General features: G+C 30.1%; 2 non-coding genes across 2 annotated transcripts; both read right to left on the reverse strand.

The window, feature by feature from the left end:
* Positions 1 to 6285: 6285 nt before the first annotated feature.
* TRNAR-UCU lies at positions 6286 to 6357 on the reverse strand. The gene has a single exon. It is a non-coding gene; the product is annotated as a tRNA-Arg (tRNA).
* Positions 6358 to 21196: 14839 nt separating this feature from the next.
* TRNAW-CCA lies at positions 21197 to 21270 on the reverse strand. Its single transcript has one exon. It is a non-coding gene; the product is annotated as a tRNA-Trp (tRNA).
* Positions 21271 to 22764: the final 1494 nt, after the last annotated feature.

The following is a 22764-nucleotide window of genomic DNA, read 5'->3' on the forward strand; positions in this document are numbered from 1 at the left end:
AAATCGCACAAAAGAAAGAGAAAAATATAAAAAGAACAAACGGAAATATTATGTGATTAGTCGGTATTCAAAATCAAAAATGAAAGTAGACAAATCAAAAAGGAAAGGAGATGGTTGAATTAAAATAATTCCCTTTCAATTTCAATTTCTTTTAAGAGGGCAGGACAATATGAATGTTTTATTATGTTCCATCAACACATTAAAAAGATTATACGATATATCTGCTGTGGAAGTGGGTCAACATTTCTATTGGCAAATAGGGGGTTTCCAAGTGCATGCCCAAGTACTTATTACTTCTTGGGTTGTAATTGCTATCTTATTAGTTTCAGTCATTCTAGTTGTTCGAAATCTGCAAACCATTCCCACTTTTGGTCAGAATTTTTTTGAATATGTTCTTGAATTCATTCGAGACGTGAGCAAAAGTCAGATTGGAGACGAATATGGTCCGTGGGTTCCATTTATTGGAACTATGTTTTTATTTATTTTTGTTTCTAATTGGTCAGGGGCTCTTTTGCCTTGGAAAATAATACAGTTACCTCACGGGGAGTTAGCTGCGCCCACAAATGATATAAATACTACCGTTGCATTAGCTTTACTTGCGTCAGTAGCATATTTCTATGCGGGTCTTTCAAAAAAAGGATTAGCTTATTTTAGTAAATACATCCAACCAACTCCAATCCTTTTACCGATTAACATCTTAGAAGATTTCACAAAACCCTTATCGCTTAGTTTTCGACTTTTCGGAAATATATTAGCTGATGAATTAGTAGTTGTTGTTCTTGTTTCTTTAGTGCCTTTAGTAGTTCCTATACCTGTCATGTTCCTTGGATTATTTACAAGCGGTATTCAAGCTCTTATTTTTGCTACTTTAGCTGCGGCTTATATAGGTGAATCCATGGAAGGCCATCATTGACTAGTTGTCGAAAAAAGTCTTTTTCGTTTAGCCCACCGCACATACACTGCGGCTCAAGATAATCTATTTTGGGAACAACATATATAATAGAAAGAAATTTGGAATAATAATAAAGAAAAAGGGTTATTCTCCCCCCCCCCCCCAAAAAAAATAAAGATGCAATAAAGTATAAATAAAATCAATATACAATTTAATGTAATAGTAAAATAGAAAAGATTACCAGAAAATTGTAAAAAAACTAGGAAAGAGATCCATCCAAAAGATCTTTTTCCTAGTTTTCCTAAAAAGACTTTTTGTTTGACCTATTTCGATTTTCCTCCAATGAATATTTTTTTTTGTATTGTTATATTTTGTTTTGTTCATTCCATTTTTTGTTCATTCAATTATAACTATAACATATTAAATATTATTCTATATATATTATTAGATTATTTATTACTATTATTAGATATTAGATTCGATTATATATATAGAATTTAGATATATATATCTAATTCGATTAAGATATATTAGTATATTAGATATTCTATATTAGAAAAGTATAATATTTACATGTGATAAAAATATGCTATATAGAACTAGAACAGATTCCCGTTTCATTCATTCACATTCAATTTAACGATTGACCAAAAGATAATTCAAAAAAGAATTACATTTTTATCACTCAAATTCCAATATTTCTCTGCAATAATTCAGTCTAACGAATTGATTTCGATTTTGTATATCCATATCGGATAATAATAAAAGGATGAAAGAAGGATTTTCAAAAAAAAACCAAGATTCAAAAAAAATAGAGTAGGAGTGGGGGAAGTCAAACTGGGTATATATAATCCAATCACTATAAAACAACTCCTTCTTTTTTTTTTTAGATTTCAAATAATGATTCTCGAATCTGATTGAAACTAAAACACAAATAATTGGTTTACGGCATGGAAGAAATACATGTATATGTGATATTATATATAAACTAGTTATATATGAACTAACTATATATCTAAAAAAACTAACATTATATATCTAAAATTGCCCTGCTACTACTGTCAATTTCGATAGGGATTTAAAAAACAAAGTCCTTCCGTTTCATCTCTAATTATGAATTGAATAGTAAGAAATTCAAAAAAAAAAAGAACGAAGAATTCAAAGAAGAGTTCCAAATTTAGGGTAAGATAAAAACTAAAATTGTATGGATTCACAAAAAAACTACGTGGATAGAAAAGAAAAAATGAATATCGAACTAATTTGGATAGTTCAATAACTATTGTTATTTCAATTCGGAATTCTTAATTATTTCAACTGGATAAATCCTGGTGATTGAGTAATTAAGTCATAATTTATTGGTTGATTATATCATTAACTATTTCTTTTCTTTATTATTATTTATTTTTTATTTGGGGTGCGAGGAACTTATCATGAATCCACTGATTTCTGCCGCTTCCGTTATTGCTGCTGGGTTGGCCGTCGGGCTTGCTTCTATTGGACCTGGGGTTGGTCAAGGCACTGCTGCAGGGCAAGCTGTAGAAGGGATTGCGCGACAACCAGAGGCAGAGGGAAAAATACGGGGTACTTTATTGCTTAGTCTGGCTTTTATGGAAGCTTTAACAATTTATGGATTGGTTGTAGCATTAGCGCTTTTATTTGCGAATCCTTTTGTTTAGTTTAATCTTAAAAAAATAAATATATATATCCTTTTTCCGTGGACTTGCTTTGCTGTTCTTGCTTTGTCGAATTATATTAAGATTTCACTCTGATTTGTCTTCTTCCTTCTCTTTTTTAGCCCCCCTTTTTTAGTTTTATAAAATTTATCGAAAGTGTTAAAAACAACTATAAGAGATTTATGTAATTGACATAAGAAGTGGTATCGAATTCTACTAAGTATCATTCTTATAGGGAATCCTCCAATTGATTGATCAATTCAAATAATATATATATTAATATATACATATCTAAATAGATATATATATTTAGATATGTATTAATAGAATATTATTATTATTAAATGAATATTATTACTATTCATATTATTACTTATAATTACTAATAATTAATATGAATTTTTAGTAAAGAATGATATTTTTATTATATATAATAAAAATATCATATAAAAAAGAAATAACTAAAAAATAAAAAAATAGGAATTGTAGAAGGATAATTAGTCTATCCATAAAAGGAGATGAGATCATATGAAAAATATAACCGATTCTTTCCTTTACTTGGGCTACTGGCGATCCGCCGGAAGTTTCGGGTTTAATACCGATATTTTAGCAACAAATCCAATAAATCTAAGCGTAGTGCTAGGTGTATTGGTTTTTTTTGGAAAGGGAGTGTGTGCGAGTTGTTAATTTCAAAGAATAGATTGGATCCAACCAATTGCACTTTTTTTTTCGTTATAACTAAGAAAATGTGCATAATCCCGCGAATTACTTCTCAATAAATTTTATTTTTTGAAAAAAAAAAAATATTTAAGAACCATAGCATTTCGCGATTCATTAGTAAATCCACTTTGATTCTCTATTAACCCAAAATTTTGGACTATTACCATGGTTAAAGTAAACAATTTGAAGTCTAGACGCAGTGTAGTACTCTTTCTACCACTATGTTAATACAGAAATGAAATGATTTCAAAAAAATTTTTACAATTTTTCGATATAGAACACTCATGTCGATAAAACAGCTTGAACCCTCTTTACGGTGAAAAATTGTAAAAACGTTCAATTTCACCCTCCATTTATACAATGCGGAATCGATGACCTATGTATAAATTTATAAGAATTCTTTGGATTTGAAGAAAAAAAACAACTTTGCTGACAATTATTTTTTTGGTCAGAAGAGTCCTCCGAATATTCTGGTCTTGTATTGGTAATCGTTTTAAATATTTTTTCAATCTTTTTTTTTATAAATAGAGAAGAGAGGATAGGCTCATTACATAAAAAAAGATAAGAAAATTTCCCATAACATAAGTAATTGAGTGTGAGAGCCAAATGAATCGAAAGATTCATGTTTGGTTCGGGAAGAGATCATAGACATTTTGAAATGAATGGAAAGAGAATCTACTTTCATTAAATGATTTATTAGATAATCGAAAACAGAGAATCTTAAGAACTATTCGAAATTCAGAAGAACTACGGGAAAGAGCTGTTCAACAGCTGGAAAAAGCCCAGGCCCGCTTAAGGAAAGTCGAAACGGAAGCAGATCGGTTTCGAGTGAATGGCTATTCTGAGATAGAACGAGAAAAATTAAATTTAATTAATTCAATTTATACGACTTTGGAACAATTAGAAAATTACAAAAATGAAACCATTTATTTTGAACAACAAAGGGTGATTAATCAAGTCCGACAACGGGTTTTACAACAAGCCTTACAGGGAGCTCTTGAAACTCTGAATAGTTGCTTGAATAACGAGTTACATTTACGTACTGTCAATGCTAATATTGGCATGTTTGGGACGATGAAAGAAAAAAATAAGTGATTAGTCCTTCTACTATAATATCTACTATAGTATAGAGTATAGGCATTATTTTTTTCTTCTAAAAAAAAATTAAGAAATATTCATGGTAACCATTCGTGCAGATGAAATTAGTAAAATTATCCGTGAACGTATTGAGCAATATAATACCGAAGTAAAAATTGTAAATACTGGTACCGTACTTCAAGTAGGCGACGGTATTGCTCGTATTTATGGTCTTGATGAAGTAATGGCGGGTGAATTAGTGGAATTTGAAGAGGGTACTATAGGCATTGCTTTGAATTTGGAATCAAAAAATGTTGGTGTTGTATTAATGGGTGATGGTTTGATGATACAAGAGGGAAGTTCGGTAAAAGCAACAGGAAGAATTGCTCAGATACCAGTAAGTGAGGCTTATTTGGGTCGTGTTATAAATGCCTTGGCTAAACCTATTGACGGTCGAGGAGAAATTTCAGCTTCGGAATCTCGATTAATCGAATCTCCCGCTCCCGGTATTATTTCGAGACGTTCCGTATATGAGCCTCTTCAAACAGGACTTATTGCTATTGATTCGATGATCCCCATAGGTCGTGGCCAACGAGAATTAATTATTGGAGATAGACAAACGGGTAAAACAGCAGTAGCTACAGATACAATTCTCAATCAACAGGGACAAAATGTAATATGTGTTTATGTAGCTGTTGGTCAAAAAGCATCTTCTGTGGCTCAAGTGGTGACTACTTTACAAGAAAGAGGAGCAATGGAATACACTATTATAGTAGCTGAAACAGCAGATTCTCCAGCTACATTACAATACCTCGCCCCTTATACAGGAGCAGCTCTGGCTGAATATTTTATGTACCGCGAACGTCACACTTTAATCATTTATGATGATCCCTCCAAACAAGCACAGGCTTATCGCCAAATGTCTCTTCTATTACGAAGACCCCCAGGTCGCGAAGCCTATCCAGGGGATGTTTTTTATTTGCATTCGCGTCTTTTGGAAAGAGCCGCTAAATCAAGTTCTCAACTAGGCGAAGGAAGTATGACTGCTTTACCAATAGTTGAAACACAATCGGGAGATGTTTCAGCTTATATTCCTACTAATGTAATTTCTATTACAGATGGCCAAATATTCTTATCCGCCGATTTATTCAATGCTGGAATCAGACCGGCAATTAATGTCGGTATTTCCGTTTCCAGAGTTGGATCGGCGGCTCAAATTAAAGCCATGAAACAAGTAGCTGGTAAATTAAAATTGGAATTGGCACAATTCGCAGAATTAGAAGCTTTTGCACAATTCGCGTCTGATCTTGATAAAGCTACTCAAAATCAATTGGCAAGAGGTCAACGATTGCGCGAGTTGCTTAAACAATCCCAATCAGCCCCTCTCACTGTAGAAGAACAGATAATAACTATTTATACCGGAACGAATGGTTATCTTGATTCATTAGAAATTGGACAGGTAAGGAAATTTCTTGTTGAGTTACGTGCTTACTTAAAAATGAATAAACCCCAATTCAAAGAAATAATATCTTCTACCAAGACATTCACTGGGGAAGCGGAAGCCCTTTTGAAGGAAGTTATTCAAGAACAGATGGAACTCTTTTTACTCCAAGAACAAGTAGAAAAAAATTGATTAATAACTAACCAATTTTCTAATTATTATCTTTTAAAATCTTTTCTTTTAATTTGAATATAATTAATAATATTATATTAATTCGAATATAAAATAAATAATAAAATAATAAGAAATTCATGATTATTAAAGATTTATATATAGAAAGGGATAAAGCATAAATTGTATATATATATAAGATAAGTTATTCTTCTAAAGAAAGTTTTAGTGGCTCTTGCTCAGTTCAAATCATTCAAGATATTCTATTTTTAGAAATACGGAAATAAAAGGAAATATATAGGCAAATTATTTGCGTCCAATAGGATTTGAACCTATACCTAAGGTTTAGAAGACCTCTGTCCTATCCATTAGACAATGGACGCTTCTCTTTTTTTCTTTAACCTTTTTTTAAACCTTAGTTTAAAAAAGGTTAAAGAAAAAAAGAATTCTATCTATCTATCTATAGATAGATATAGATAGATAGAATAAAAAAAAAATAGAATAATAAATAAATAATCAAATTCAATTGAATATAAATAACGAAAACTAAGTTAAAAAAGAAAAATGAATAATTAACAAATTCACTAAGAAATTTAGATTCATTCTAGAATAGAAAAAAGATAGATTCGAATAGAATAAATAGAGAGATAGGATATAAGCGGGTAGCGGGAATCGAACCCGCATCGTTAGCTTGGAAGGCTAGGGGTTATAGTCGACGTTGATTCATCATTATGATTTAACGTCTCTAATTCAAAGCCGAACGTGAAACTTTTGTTTCATTCGGCTCCTTTATGGAAGAAATTAAGAGATGGAAGACATGAAAAAAAAAATTGACCCATAACATCTATGTCAGCCTTTTTGTTTTGTAGAAATACATTTGAAACACCTTGCTTTTTAGATGATCCCTATAGAATAGGAGTATTATAACAATCTGTGTGTGTGTTTTTTCTAGTTATTTCGTTCTCTATTTCTATTTGAGAGAATCTTTAGGAAAAGAATAAAATTTCCGTCGAGCTAAAAAAATATGTTGATGTCTCTAGTAAACTAAAAAAATCGTTTAACAGCTATTTTGTTTCAATCTCTACAATACAAAAAAAATGAAAGATTTAGTTACGATTAGAAATAAGCTTTCTATATCTTTCTCCATGGATCCTTTACGCATACTCAAAAAATTCGGATTATTGATCCAATTCCAAAAACTTATGTTTCATAATTTTAGAACTCAATTTGTCAATTTAAAAAAAATGGATTCTTTTTGTATACAAATTACGATAATGTATATTATACCGCAAATCGTTCGTTGAGAGGTATAAAGGATTAGATCCCTTTAAGTAAGAAATAAAGTTTTTGATCGGGATATGAATCAAACGGGGGATCCCTTAACTATTAAAGGGTCCATGGAACGAATCGCACTTTTACCACTAAACTATACCCGCTACAATACAATTATTGTATATAAATGAACCTTTTGTCGAACAAGGCAATCAGACGTAATTAAGAAATAGGAATAGAATATTATGATAATTAGAGTGTTGACATGTTTCGTAAGGGAGACTCCTAATGAAATCCAATTAGGAAAAGGGGGCGAATTTCTTTTTTGGATTTTGTGTTTGCTAAAGTGAAGGTGTTTTTTTTTTACAGATACATCGCGACAAAACTACTTAATTTATAACAAAAAAATGCATTGCGCAGGAATGCAAAAAAAATGACATTATATATATACGTTACCAGAAAGAAGGAGTAATCAAAAATGACATTTTGATCTTATATCATTTTGGTTCTATATCATAGGAATATATCAGTATTTTTGATTTATGTTTGATCGTGTTTAAATTACCAGTTTTTTTTTTTCAAATCAAATACATTCAAATAAATCATTGTTATCCAGTATTCATGGGAATAAAAAGAGCCCGGCTAGGTACTGGCCGGGCTTTGGCTGTAGAAAAAAAAAAAAAGAAAAAAAAATTAGAATTATATATATATATAGATAGATATCATTTTTCTATTCTATAGAATAATATAGAAAATAATGAATAGAAATCAAATAGAAAAAAAAAAAGAGAGAGAGAAAAATAAGACATAAAAAAGGATCTTTTTTTTTTCAAGCCCTATTTTTTTTCTTTTTGTTTATGCGATATAACATAAACATAGTAATTCCATTTTTTTTTTTCAATTCGGGAGAGATGGCTGAGTGGACTAAAGCGTCGGATTGCTAATCCGTTGTACAAATTTGTGTACCGAGGGTTCGAATCCCTCTCTTTCCGTTTCCGTTGATGATTTGGTATTTTTTTTTTTCACTTTTTTTTGTTTTACTTGTTTGTTTGATTTTTTTATTTACTAGTTAAAGATGTAAAATAGATAAAATCCTAACACAATAGTTCAAAATCCAGCACAAGCAAGAAAAACACAGAATCCATTTTTTTTATTCTTCACGTCCTGGATTACGTCCTGGATCGTTAGATAGGAATCCAAAGATGAAAAGAGAAACGAAGAATATCACTACCGTGTAAACAAATAATTTTAGAGTAAGCATTATAAAATCTCCAAGATAATTAAAAAAAAACGACAAAGAAAAAGAATGGATTCTCTTATATTAGACATTTTTTTCTTTTGATATTTTGTTTCTAAGAAATGAAGTCATTACGAGGAAATAATATATATATATCAATTTCGAAAATGGATTTGATTTGTAGTAAGAGTTGATCCTTTTCTTACCATTTTCCATAATTACTATTACCAAAAAGATTTTTCATCTAGGTATTATGTTGGTGGTGGGCTCAAATCAAATAATAGGATTTCTCAATGGAAAAAAACGTAGATGATGAATGGTCCGGATTTTTCGTGTCTATCAAAAAATTTCAATATTCGAATCGAGAATTTACGCTGTAAGACTTATCTGATCTTAAAAATGGTTCAAAATGTTCGAATTTTTGTTTTCGAATAAATTCTGAATGAATTTTTTTAGGACATTATTCAAATTAAGGATCTCATCGAAAACTTACAGCAGCTTGCCAAACAAAAGCTAAGAGAAAAAAGAGTACGGGTATTACTGGCATAATATCTACAATTGGATTCAAAAAAGCGTAGGCTTCAGGCAATTTCGCCAAGAAAAAACTACTTGAATAAAGGACGGAGTGAATACAAATACAGACCAAACTAAGGATATTAAGCATAACAAACATTTTGTTCTTTCTTTAAAAAAATAAATTTAATTTTTTCTTTTTTTTTGAATTCTAATTTTCATTTTTAGAATATTGTATTATGTAATGTATATATGTATAATTTATATCAATATAATTATATATATTATAATATATATATAATTAGAATAATATTCTAATAAATAATATATATATATAATAGGAATAAAATTTATAAAAATGAATATTAATTAATGAGTAAAACTAAAAAAAAATGAATCAAGATCAGACTCCCAAAATCCTTCTTTGATTTGAACTTATCCAGTTCAAAATCTTTTCATTCTAAAACAAAAAATAGAAGAAATCCGATTTTCATACAATATCTTAATTGAATTCTATGTAATGATCAATAAATTGAGTTTTATTCCACATTTAGTCCCATCCAATCAAAATCTTAACAACAATTGAATTTAACAAATTTTGGAACTGAAATAAATTGACGAACAACCAATACCAACACAAAAATAGTGTTTATTAGTGTCAAATCGAAAATGGGGCGTGGCCAAGCGGTAAGGCAACGGGTTTTGGTCCCGCTATTCGGAGGTTCGAATCCTTCCGTCCCAGAACATATCCATTCATGATGGATATCATATTTGAATACAAATTGTATATTTGGAATAAGGATTACCTTTTTTTGTAATCATTATGGATGACTAATTATAGTGGATAGCTAATTATCTATCTATATATATTTATATATAGATAGATAATTTTTTCATATTTCTTTCTTTTTTTTTCTAATATTTTTTTTTGAAGAAATTCTAATTTTTTCTATTTTACAAACTATCAAAATAAAGTAGCAAATTTATTCATACAATATCGAATTTGAATTTTTTTTGACTTCTTTCTTTTTTTTTTAGAAATTCTTCCGTTATATAAAAGAAAAAAACCTAGAAGTAAAAAGGATAGATTATTACGTATCCATTGAATCAATGACTATTCACGATTTCATAATTGAATCAATTACATACCGGATCCAAGCTAAAGGAATGTTATGGTAAAACTTCGTTTGAAACGATGTGGTAAAAAGCAACGTGCGACTTGAAAGACATGATTCGATTAGGTGTGGATTCTTACATCCGCCATCTTTTTTTCTAGTATATAGAAATCGAGATGCTCTTGACTCGACATCGTTTGTTCCACTCCACTAGAACTAACTTATTGTTTTGGGGACGGGAAGGGGATTGATGATGTAAATATTCCATGATGGAGCTCGAGTTGATTCATTTCTCAGGGGCAAGTATCTAAGGTTAGTGAAAATTAATAAGTTAGAACAACTTCGTAAGTATCTCTTTGATAGAGAAATCGAAAGGATCCAATTCGAACAAGGTTCAAAAATTTGTTGGAATTAGTAAAATTATTTCGATCGAAAGTGTATCTGCGGGAATCAACCTTCTATTCGTATGATTCTTTCCGAGAAAGAAAAAAAATGGTATGTTGCTTCCATTTTTTTAACGATTAAAGATTCCTGAAGTAATGTCTAAACCCAATGATTCAAGGAAAAACTAAAAGATACTGGAACAAGTAAATACCATTTTCAAATTGTCTCATCAATTCTATTAGAAAAAAAAACATAGATTCTAAAGTGAAAGAAGCACAGACAAGAAAAGGGGTGTAGAGACCGCTCAATAAATGAAATACATAAAGGCTTTGTTTTCCTTTGAGTTATTTGAGAATTATCCAATTTGAGTTATGGGGTTGCAAATATGCAAATATGAGGAGTTATTCTTTTTTCAGAAAGAAAATAAGAAAAAAAATACTTAAATCATAGTTTAATTGATTTAATGATTTTATAGATCTATTTGACATCATAATTTTATACATAGATAAAATTATGAATTTTCTCGAGCCGTACGAGGGTAAAACTTCTTATACGTTTCTAGGGGGGGTACATTGTTCATCTATATCTATCCCAATGAGCTGTTTATCGAATCGTTGCAATTGATGTTCGATCCCGAAGAGAGGGAAGAGATCTTCGGAAAGTGGGTTTTTATGAGCCAATAAAGAATCAAACGTATTTAAATATTCCTGTCATTCTATATTTCCTTGAAAAAGGTGCTCAACCCACAGGAACTGTTCAGGATATTTCAAAAAAAGCAGGTGTTTTTATGGAACTTAGCCCTAATCAACAAACGAAATTCAATTAATGAAATAAAAAAAGGGGGTGTGGATGACTTGTATATAAATTTATAGAACTCTTTTCTCTCCCCCCGCTCTCTTGTTCTATTCATACCTACTTTTTTATTTCTTGTTGTTTACATAGAATGTTGTTTACATAGAATGTTGTTTTCGATAGTCAAGTCAGAAAATTAACTTTATATCGATTTTCAAAACATAAAAAAATGGATAGAAATAAAAGAGATAATATAGGAAAAAGCAAATGAATAATCACTAAATGAAAAAATTGGGTCTATAAATACATTATCCCCAATGAAGTTATTTTTTTCTTTATTTATTCCTAATTCTATATTATTTCAAATAGAATTAAATATTGATTATTATTATATTATTATTTATTTTTAGAATATTTCAAATATGATTTTAGAATTAGATAGAATTGAAAAAAAAAAAATTCTTTTTTTTTAATACTTACTCGTTCGTTATTATTATCAGTTACTAATCCTAGTGATGGAATTTATATATATATTGATAGTAAATAGAATATTAAAAATAGAATTTATATATAATTTTTTATCGAATGACTATTCATCTATTGTATTTTCATGTAAATAGAGGAAAAAAACTCTATGGAAAAATGGTGGTTCACTATGTTGTTTAATAGGGAATTAGAATACAGGTGTGGATTAAGTAAATCAATAGATAGTTTTGGTCCTATTGAAAATACCTGTGTAAATGAGGACCTCCCAATTTTAGCTGATATGGATAAAAAAACGCATAGTTGGAATGATAGTGACAATTCTAGTTACAGTTTTTTCAATTCTAGTTACAGTTTTTTTCAAAATTTAGTAGGTATCAGGAACATCCAGAATTTCCTATCGGATAAAACTTTTTTAGTTAGGGATAGTAAGAGGAAGAGTTATTCCATATATTTTGATATTGAAAAGAAAATTTTGGAAATTGACAATGATCATTCTTTCCTAAGTGAATCTGAAAGTTTTTTTTCTAGTTATAACAATTCTAGCTATCTGAAGAATGTCTCTAAGAGTGATGATGATCATTACATGGATGATACTAAATTTAGCTGGAATAATAACATTAATAGTTGCATTAATAGTTATCTTCGTTCTCAAATTTGTATTGATAGTTCCATTTTAGGTGATAGTGACAAATACAATGACAGTTATTTTTATAGTTACATTTGTGGTAAGGGCAGAAATACTATAGAAAACAAGAATTATAGTTCTAGTCTAATAACTAGCACAAATCATACAAATAATAGTGATTCCACTCAAAGAGAAAGTTCTGATAATCTCGCTGAAATTCAAAAATACAAGCATTTGTGGATTGAATGCGAAAATTGTTATGGATTAAATTATAAAAAATATTTGAAATCCAAAATCAATATTTGTGAACACTGTGGATATCATTTGAAAATGAGCAGTTCAGATAGAATCGAACTTTCGATTGATCCAGGTACTTGGAATCCTATGGATGAAGACATGGTCTCTCTGGATCCCATTGAATTTCATTCACAAGAGGAACCTTATAAAGATCGTATTGATTCTTATCAAAGAAAGACAGGATTAACTGAGGCTGTTCAAACAGGCACAGGTCAACTAAATGGTATTCCTGTAGCAATTGGAATTATGGATTTTAAGTTTATGGGGGGTAGTATGGGATCCGTAGTAGGTGAGAAAATCACCCGTTTGGTCGAATATGCTACCAATCAATTTTTACCTCTTATTCTAGTATGTGCGTCCGGAGGAGCACGTATGCAAGAAGGAAGTTTGAGCTTGATGCAAATGGCTAAAATCTCTTCTGTTTTATATAATTATCAAACAAATAAAAAGTTATTCTATGTATCGATCCTTACATCTCCTACTACTGGTGGAGTGACAGCAAGTTTTGGCATGTTGGGGGATATCATTATTGCGGAACCTAATACTTACATTGCATTTGCAGGTAAAAGAGTAATTGAACAAACATTGAATAAGGCAGTACCTGAAGGTTCACAAGCGGCTGAATATTTATTCCATAAAGGCTTATTTGATTCAATCGTACCGCGTAATCCTTTAAAGGGAGTTCTGGGTGAGTTATTTCAACTTCATGCTTTCTTTTCTTTGACTCAAAATGAAAAATGAGGGAAAGCCAAAAATTCTTTTTGATTTTTCATTTTTGAATTTCAAACAAAAAAACACAAATTTTGAGACAAAAATCAAAAATTAGAACACACAAGAGCAAAGTAATAAGATAATAATAGAGGAATACTAAGAATAAAAAAAAGGTGTATTATCATACATATGTTTGTTTCTTCTAGAAATAGAAGACGAAATCCATTTATTTAGTTCTACATTCTTTCTATTTATTATTAGATTCTATTTGTACTTTGGATTCTATTATTTATTAGAATATTATTTACGATTTTCATTTTATTATTGATTTATTATATTCTATACTCATTATATATATATATTCACTTAGCTATAATCACTAGAATTCATATATACTAAGTATATATGAATTCTAGTGATTATAGACTATCTTTATAACAATATAAATAAGAATAATAAAAATATTAATATAACAATAATATATATATATATATATATATAACCGGTACAAATAGTAAATCGAGGTACCCATTCTATGATAAACTTACCTTCCATTTTTGTGCCTTTAGTAGGCCTATTATTTCCGGCAATTGCAATGGCTTCTTTATTTCTTCATGTTCAAAAAAACAAGATTTTTTAGATACGGGCAGTAGGAAATCTCATATATTTTTTTAGATCTGGAATCAATTAGATGAATTACTCCTAAAGGTTTACATTAAAATAGTGCTAGTTGATAAAGGTTACTTCATAAATAAAGAAAAAGAAATTGGTTGGGGGGTTGATTTTTTTACCCAATCCTAATAGAATATATATATGAAAGTTGAAATTGGATTTTGAATCCAAAATGCATTCATTCGCTGCAAATTCAGGAGGTTAATCATGAATATGAATGTAGTTTTGCGATCAAAACAGATACTGATATATCGTGTAACGGAATATCGAAGAATACGTTATTTGTTCTGGTCCTTCGTCCTGCTTTTAATTTCATTCGTGTTGTTTTTGGTTGGAATAACCAGTTATCTTGGTAGGGATTTTCTATTTTTTCCTGAGGAAATTAGTAATTTTCTTCCATTTATTCCGAACTATATTTATTTACCATTTATTCCACGAGGGGCCACGATGTATTTCGATGGAATCGTGGGTCTTCTTATTAGTTTTTTTTTGTGGGCCGCGATTATTTTGGATGTGGATGGTGGTTATGATATCTTCCAAAAAGAAGAGAGAATGGTTTATTTTTTTCGTTGGGGATTTGGATTTCTTGGAGAAAAGCGTCGTCTAATTTTCAAAGTACCTATGAAAGATATTCGGTGCATCAAAATAATGCCAGAAGTTCAAAGGGATATTTTGACTCGTACCCCTACTTTTTATCGTATTGTTTTTATGGAAACCATAAACTATGAGCTCATTCCCTTGACTCGTATTGAAGATGATTTGAGTTTCCAAGAAATTGTAGACAAAGCTTTCGAAATAGGCAGATTCGTGGATGTACCCGTTTTCTTGATGTATCCGCTTTATTGAGGAGAATTTGACTCTACTAGATAAATTGCACAAAAAGTTGTGGAATTGTCCTATTTCTTGTGTGTACCGATTGAAATATTTATAGATGAGACGTTCTTTGGTTTCGAAATCCGACTATAATATTCATTACCCGAATTACTCCTTTTGATGAATACACAAAAGAGCACTTCGGGTAATTGCTTCGAATCTTAGCAATTGAGATCTTTTGAAACAATATTTATTTTTCTTCATTCGACTTGACGGTGGATTCCTTCGATTTCTGTATTCTTTCTAAATTAAACAAGGCAAGGACTAACTCCCGAATTTCAAATAAAAAAAACGCGGGAATAGATTATGGATTTAGATATAGGTTCTATGAATTTTAATAGAAGTTATGCTTGATAGAAAGATTATTATCATATAGAGTTTGACGAATGAGGTGAAGTTGAGTTGATTAAAGACGAAAAATGGAAAAAAAGAAAGCATTCATTCCTCTTCTATATCTTATATCTATAGTCTTTTTGCCCTGGTGTATCTCTTTTACATTTAAGAAAAGTCTGGAATCTTGGTTTACTAATTGGCGAAATACTAGGCAATCCGAAATTTTCTTGAATGATATTCAAGAAAAGAGTATTCTAAAAAAATTCATAGAATTTAAGGAACTATTCCTTTTGGATGAAATGCTAAAGGAATACCCGGAAACACGTCTACAAAACCTTCGTACTGGAATCTACAAAGAAACGATCCAATTAATCAAAACGTATAACGAAGATCGTATCCATACGATTTTGCACTTATCGACAAATATAATCTGTTTCCTTATTCTAAGTGGTTATTCTATTCTAGGTAATCAAGAACTTTTGATTCTTAACTCTTGGGTTCAAGAATTTCTATATAACTTAAGTGACACATTAAAAGCTTTTTTTATTCTTCTATTAACTGATTTATGTATAGGATTCCATTCGACCCATGGTTGGGAACTAATGATTGTTTCTGTCTATAAAGATTTTGGATTTGTTCAGAATGCTCAAATTATATCTGGTCTTGTTTCCACTTTTCCAGTCATTTTAGATACCATTTTTAAATATTGGATTTTCCGTTATTTAAATCGCGTATCTCCGTCACTTGTAGTGATTTATCATTCAATGAATGACTGATTGAAAAACCGATCCATTGATCCAATTTTAAAGTTTGTTTTCTTTTTTTTTGTATAAAAGCTAAAACATTATCAAAAAAATGACTTTTTGTTTTTCCTTCTTTCCCCCCCTCCCCCGGATTCTTTCTATATTCCAGGAAACTAATTTCAGTAAATAGCAGAATCATGGATAGGGAACTATGCCAGTGACCTACCTAATTTTATTGTATAAATTTTCAGGATCAATGATTAGACCATGCAAACTAGAAATGCTTTTTCTTGGATAAAGGAAGAGATTACTCGATCCATTTCCATATCGATTATGATATATATAATAACTCGAGCACCCATTTCAAATGCATATCCCATTTTTGCACAGCAGGGTTATGAAAATCCACGAGAAGCAACCGGACGTATTGTATGTGCCAATTGCCATTTAGCTAATAAGCCCGTGGATATTGAGGTTCCACAAGCAGTACTTCCTGATACTGTATTTGAAGCAGTTGTTCGAATTCCTTATGATATGCAAGTGAAACAAGTTCTTGCTAATGGTAAAAAAGGGGCTTTGAATGTGGGGGCTGTTCTTATTTTACCGGAAGGTTTTGAATTGGCTCCTCCTGATCGTATTTCACCTGAGATTAAAGAAAAGATAGGTAATCTGTCTTTTCAAAACTATCGCCCTAAAAAAAAAAATATTATTGTGGTGGGTCCTGTTCCTGGTCAGAAATATAATGAAATCACCTTTCCCATTCTTTCCCCAGATCCCGCTACTAAGAGAGATGTTCATTTTTTAAAATATCCTATATACGTAGGCGGGAACAGGGGAAGGGGTCAGATTTATCTCGACGGGAGCAAGAGTAATAATAATGTTTATAATGCTACAGCAGCAGGTATAGTAAAAAGAATCATACGAAAAGAAAAAGGGGGATACGAAATAACTATAGTGGATGCATCAGATGGACGTGAAGTGATTGATATTATACCTCCAGGACCAGAACTTCTTGTTTCAGAAGGAGAATCTATCAAACTTGATCAACCATTAACGAGTAATCCTAATGTGGGTGGATTTGGTCAAGGGGATGCAGAAATAGTACTTCAAGATCCGTTACGTGTCCAGGGTCTCTTGTTCTTCTTGGCATCCATTATTTTGGCACAAATCTTTTTAGTTCTTAAGAAAAAACAATTTGAGAAGGTTCAATTGTCCGAAATGAATTTCTAGGGCTTCGGATTTATCAACATATTAAGTTCGTGAAAAGAACGAAATTTTTGTTGATAATTTATATAATTCTATTATTCTTTAGAATATAATAAAAAAAATTATGAAAAGACCCTTGCTTCTTTCTAGTCTTTTTCTACTATATTTAGGATTTAGGGAATTCCTTTTGTACCGTAATACTAGTCAGTTATAGTATGTATATTGTGAAGAAGACTATTTGACTTTGTTTCTTTGTTTTTTTTTTCATATTTCAATGTTCTAGAGAATAGAAAGTTCTAGAATCAAAATTTTCTTCTATTATAATAGAAGAAAATTCGATTCGATACTAAACCCAAAATAGATAGGCAGAAAATTTTAAGCAAAGTAGAAATTAAAATGGGGAAAACGGGATTCTAGGAGGGATTTTTTTCTTTTCCTAGAGTCCGATTCCTTCTTGCTTGTGTCGAAATAGAAATATTCTACAAAATATTAATAGAATATGATTTTTGAATCCCCTTCCTGAAATAAGCCTATTCTTAGCTTAGTTTCGATTTTTTCCAACTTAGAACTTTTATGACATATAATATTTTTTTTTATTGGATGCATATAATATAATACGTAGTGGACAAACAAAAAAGAGAGGGAATTAGGGAATTTGATTGACCAAATCCAATTTCTTCAATTAATTTGTTTATAAAAAAAAAGAATTCAATCATGATTCGATATCATTAGAGACTAAAATAGATTTCGATCTAGAGTAAGATTCTATTAGTATAGTATAGAAAAGGCTCGATTCACATGATATTTGATCGGTATAATAGATATATATATATCCATATGAAAATTAGAAATACAATAGAATCAATTTCCATTGCGTCACCCAGAAGAAGTAAATTAAGTGATTTTTTTAATTCTTCTTTTGATTTTTCTTTCAACTTTAAAGAAAAAAAAAAGTATGGATGGACAAATATTATCCAGGAAAAGGGATATTTTGAAAAAATGAATGAAGTTCATTTTTCAAAAACATCAAAAAAGGGGAAATGGAGTTTTTTGAAACATCAGAAAAAGTTATCTATTCATTCATTTATACGAATAAAAAAAATTATTAAAAAATATTATGATTATTAAAAACTCAACAGGGATCCACTCTTTCTTTGACGAATTTGAGGGGGTCCTGTTGAGTTCTTACGCTTTCATTTCGAAGACTCAAATAATACGATTCCTACAGGGATGAGCCCAATCCGGAATATGAACCATAAAAGAAAATACCAATTAAACCAATCACAGGAATACCAGTTACAGTACCTATTATCCAAAGAGGAATCCTTCCAGTAGTATCGGCCATTTATCCCACTTTCCTCCACATTTGATCAAGTAGTCAGTCATGCTAGAGACATAAACAGTCATAGATAATTATGAAATGATATCCTTCCGAACGAGATAAGAGAATTCCGAATATATATATATAATTTACTATTCCCTTTTCTTATATTAATTGAAGAAATAATTTGAAAATAAAACAGCAAGTACAAAAATGAGTAATAACCCCCAGTAGAGACTGGTGCGATTCAATTCAACATTTTGTTCATTTGGGTTTGATTGTGTCGTAGCTCTATAATTCGAATTAGGTTTATCGTTGGATGAACTGCATTGCTGATATTGATCCCAAAAAAGAAACGGTGGGTACCGCAAGTCCGTGAACAGCCAACCATCGTACTGTAAAAATTGGATAGGTCCTATCTATGGTCATTGGAGCCTCCTAAAAAGATCTACTAAATTCATCGAGTTGGTCCAAAGGATCAAAACGGCCAGTTATTAATGGAATTCCTTTTCGACTCTCTGTAAAATACTCGTTTGGGCGGGGGCTTCCAAATAAATCGTAAGCTAAACCCGTGCTGACAAATAACCAACCTGCAATGAATAGGGAAGGTATAGTAATGCTATGAATAATCCAGTATCGAATACTGGTAATAATATCAGCAAAAGAACGTTCTCCTGTGCTTCCAGACATGTCGAACTCCACATATTCTTGTACAGTCAAAAGGGGGATCGATTCCATAAAAGACGAGATCAGTAAGTCGTAATTTACTGAAATGTAATCCTTGTTAGATCGTCCATTTTGTACCAAGGGTGTCTTTTGAGTATACCGAATCAGTATAACTATCCTTCTTCTAACACAGCAACGAAATTTCACAATCAGTGGCGAAATCTAATACTAGATAAGTTCTTTCTTTATTGGTTGTTTCGATTTACTCAATAGAAAATTCCTCAAAGTTTGCGAATATAAAAAAATTAGAATAATAGTCTAAAATGAGGGTTCTCCACATTGTATTATTAGTTTCGGACTAGAAACGGAAGATCAATTAAAATGTGAATACGACGGATTGATTTCTTATAATTCATAAAGAAGATTATCATATTTCTACAATTCAATTAGATCCCAAATCTATAAATATACTTTATTGTGGTTGTCGAAGATATTTTTTGTTCGAACTCCCTCTTTTTTTTCATTTTAAAGAATGGAATTCGACTTTAAAGAATGGAATTGGTTTGTTGTCCAGTAACAAGTAACAATAATAGCAGTAATAGATACTATTTGATGACATAAAAAGAACAATTAATCCAATTTTGAAAAAAAAAAATTGGATTAATTGTTCTTGTATTAAACACAATAAAGGCTCTTTCTTGGCTTAATTATAAGGATAGACCTTTCCTCTTAAATAAAATATGCAGAGAAAAAAACTGTGGAACCCTAGTTTGGAGTGATCTGATACCTTTTTCTTCTCGTTGTAGATATTCGAAGAATGGAACCTACTACAAAATGAAATGAGTTAAAAGAAAAGTCAAAAAGGAAAGGGCATTCTAAGATCACTCTATTCTTTTGTTCGAAAAAAAAAAGTGAAAAGAAAACAAATTAGATACAATAGAAAAAGGGGGTCAAAATAAAATAGACATTTTTTCTCCTATTTTCTTCCATATTAATTTAAAGTTAAATAAATTTGAACAACAAAATTCTTATTATTTTTTTATTATTTTATATTTCGCATATAATTATTATTATAGTTTCTAATATAAATAGAATCTTTTTTTTTCTAATATAAATAGAATTTTATAGAATATATATATAACAAATATAAATATTTATATATATATAAAGAATCAAAATGAATATTTTAATTAGATTAGTTTACTTTTACTCAATTCATGAGTTGTTCAATAAATCGGTTCATTTGGAATCACAGGATGGGTAGATGTCACAGATGATGAATTGATTTTTTTATTATGTCACTATATTTATTTTTGTTCGTCTGTAATAATTGATTGAAAAATCTCAAATTTTCAATTGTATCTTTTCAGGGATATTTTGATTTATCTTCTTTTTTTTCTCTCAAAAATGGAAACTTAGGGAAGTGCTTTATAAACATATGTATAAAAAGAACATATTTCATTTAGCTTCTTTATGCCCACTATAACTAGTTATTTCGGTTTTTTACTAGCGGTTTTAACTATAACCTCAGCTCTATTTATCGGTCTGAATAAGATACGACTTATTTGATTTAAAATTATGAAATTAGTTGGAAATCTTGGAATATTCAAGATATTCTATAGTTCCTTACCGTGTCAATTTCCAATTTTTGGTCATTCAAATTAAAATGAATGATCAATACAGATTATTATTTAAGGATAAATATTACCTCCCCTTTCCCTTTCGAACAAAAAAAATGATTGAAGTTTTTCTATTTGGAATCGTGTTAGGTTTAATTCCTATTACTTTAGCTGGCTTATTTGTAACTGCATATTTACAATACCGACGAGGTGATCAGCTGGACCTTTGATTAATTAATGTCTCATTTGTTTATTGATCCCCTATTTATTTGTTTTAATACTGGGGTTCAATAAATTCATACTTTAGACTGCTGCTCAATTATTTCAGTGTAATTCTCAATTTAATAATAATGGAATCGCGCTCTGTAGGATTTGAACCTACGACATCGGGTTTTGGAGACCCGCGTTCTACCGAACTGAACTAAGAGCGCTTTATTCTCATAAATTATTTTATATGATCCCTTATTATTGCTCATATGATAAGTGATATCATATAATAAGTAATAGTTAGGGATAGGGATGACAGGATTTGAACCCGTGACATTTTGTACCCAAAACAAACGCGCTACCAAGCTGCGCTACATCCCTTTCCATTGGTTTCCAGTATCATTATAAAGAATCTTTGTCTTATTTTCCACATTTTCTTTTCTTCGTTGATATACATATCAATTATCCTATCATTTTTCTTTTTTTTTTTAGTTTCCTAGACTATAATATAGAATAGAATATGAAAAAGAAATATTCTATAGAAGAAAGAAAGAATATTGAATTAAATTAAAAAATAGAATAAAAATAGAATTTAAAATAGAAAGTATAATAAGAATAAAGAATAATATGTATATAAAGAAAAAAAAAAGAATATATAGAATAGAAAATAGAATAATGAAAAAATTCAAAAGAAATAATTCGTTTATTAAATAAACGAATTATTCGTAATTAATATAATAATATTAATATAATATAGTTAAATATTTTTATGAAAAATAGAATAAATAATATTAATAAATACTAGAATCAAATTAATAAATACTAGAATCAAATAAAAAGAAAATATTCTAAAAAAGGAGGATTTGAAATGCGAGATCTAAAAACATATCTTTCCGTGGCACCAGTAATAAGTACTCTATGGTTCGGGGCTTTGGCGGGTCTCTTGATAGAGATCAATCGTTTTTTCCCAGATGCATTGATATTCCCCTTTTTTTCATTCTAGTTATTGGCACAGCACGGGAAGGGGTGAAGAAAATCAATTCAATATCTGTAATTAATTAATTAATTCCCTCTTCTTTATTTCTTATTTTTGAGAATGAAAATTTTTCAATTAGAAAAGATAAAAGTGGATTCAGCCTCAGTGAAACTCGGAATCTGGTCTAGGCTTCAATGGAATTGAATTAAGAATTTCATTCCATTTCTATTAATAATAAATAGAGTGAGACCAAAAATAAAAATGGAATGGATAGGAAGGGGGCAAAATATCATACAAGATACTTAAATGAAAACTAAAATATTGTACTGCGATTCGAAACAAAATATAGTTCCAAATCATTATATTACTTAATGATTACTGTACTACATTAATTGGAACGAAAATCTTTCAGAAGTTTATTTCGAATTATTAACTTTTAATATTTTTCGTTCCTTTTTTCTTCTTCGCTTCGACTTCGAAAATAGAAGAGTTAAGTGAATTAAAAACCCAAAGGAGAGGTTCATGGCCAAGGGTAAAGATATCCGAGTAACTGTTATTTTGGAATGTACCAGTTGTGATCAAAAAGTGTTAATAAGGATCAACGGTACTTCCAGATATATACTCAAAAGAATCGACACAATACCCTAGTCGGTTGGAATTGAGAAAATTCTGTCCCTGTTGTTGCAAACACACGATCACGCAGAAATCAAGAAATAGAGAAAATTGATCGCTTATGTGTTAC

Source organism: Abrus precatorius, unplaced genomic scaffold (genome assembly GCF_003935025.1).
Source record: "Abrus precatorius isolate BTA unplaced genomic scaffold, Abrus_2018 Scaffold0, whole genome shotgun sequence".
NCBI lineage: Eukaryota > Viridiplantae > Streptophyta > Magnoliopsida > Fabales > Fabaceae > Abrus > Abrus precatorius.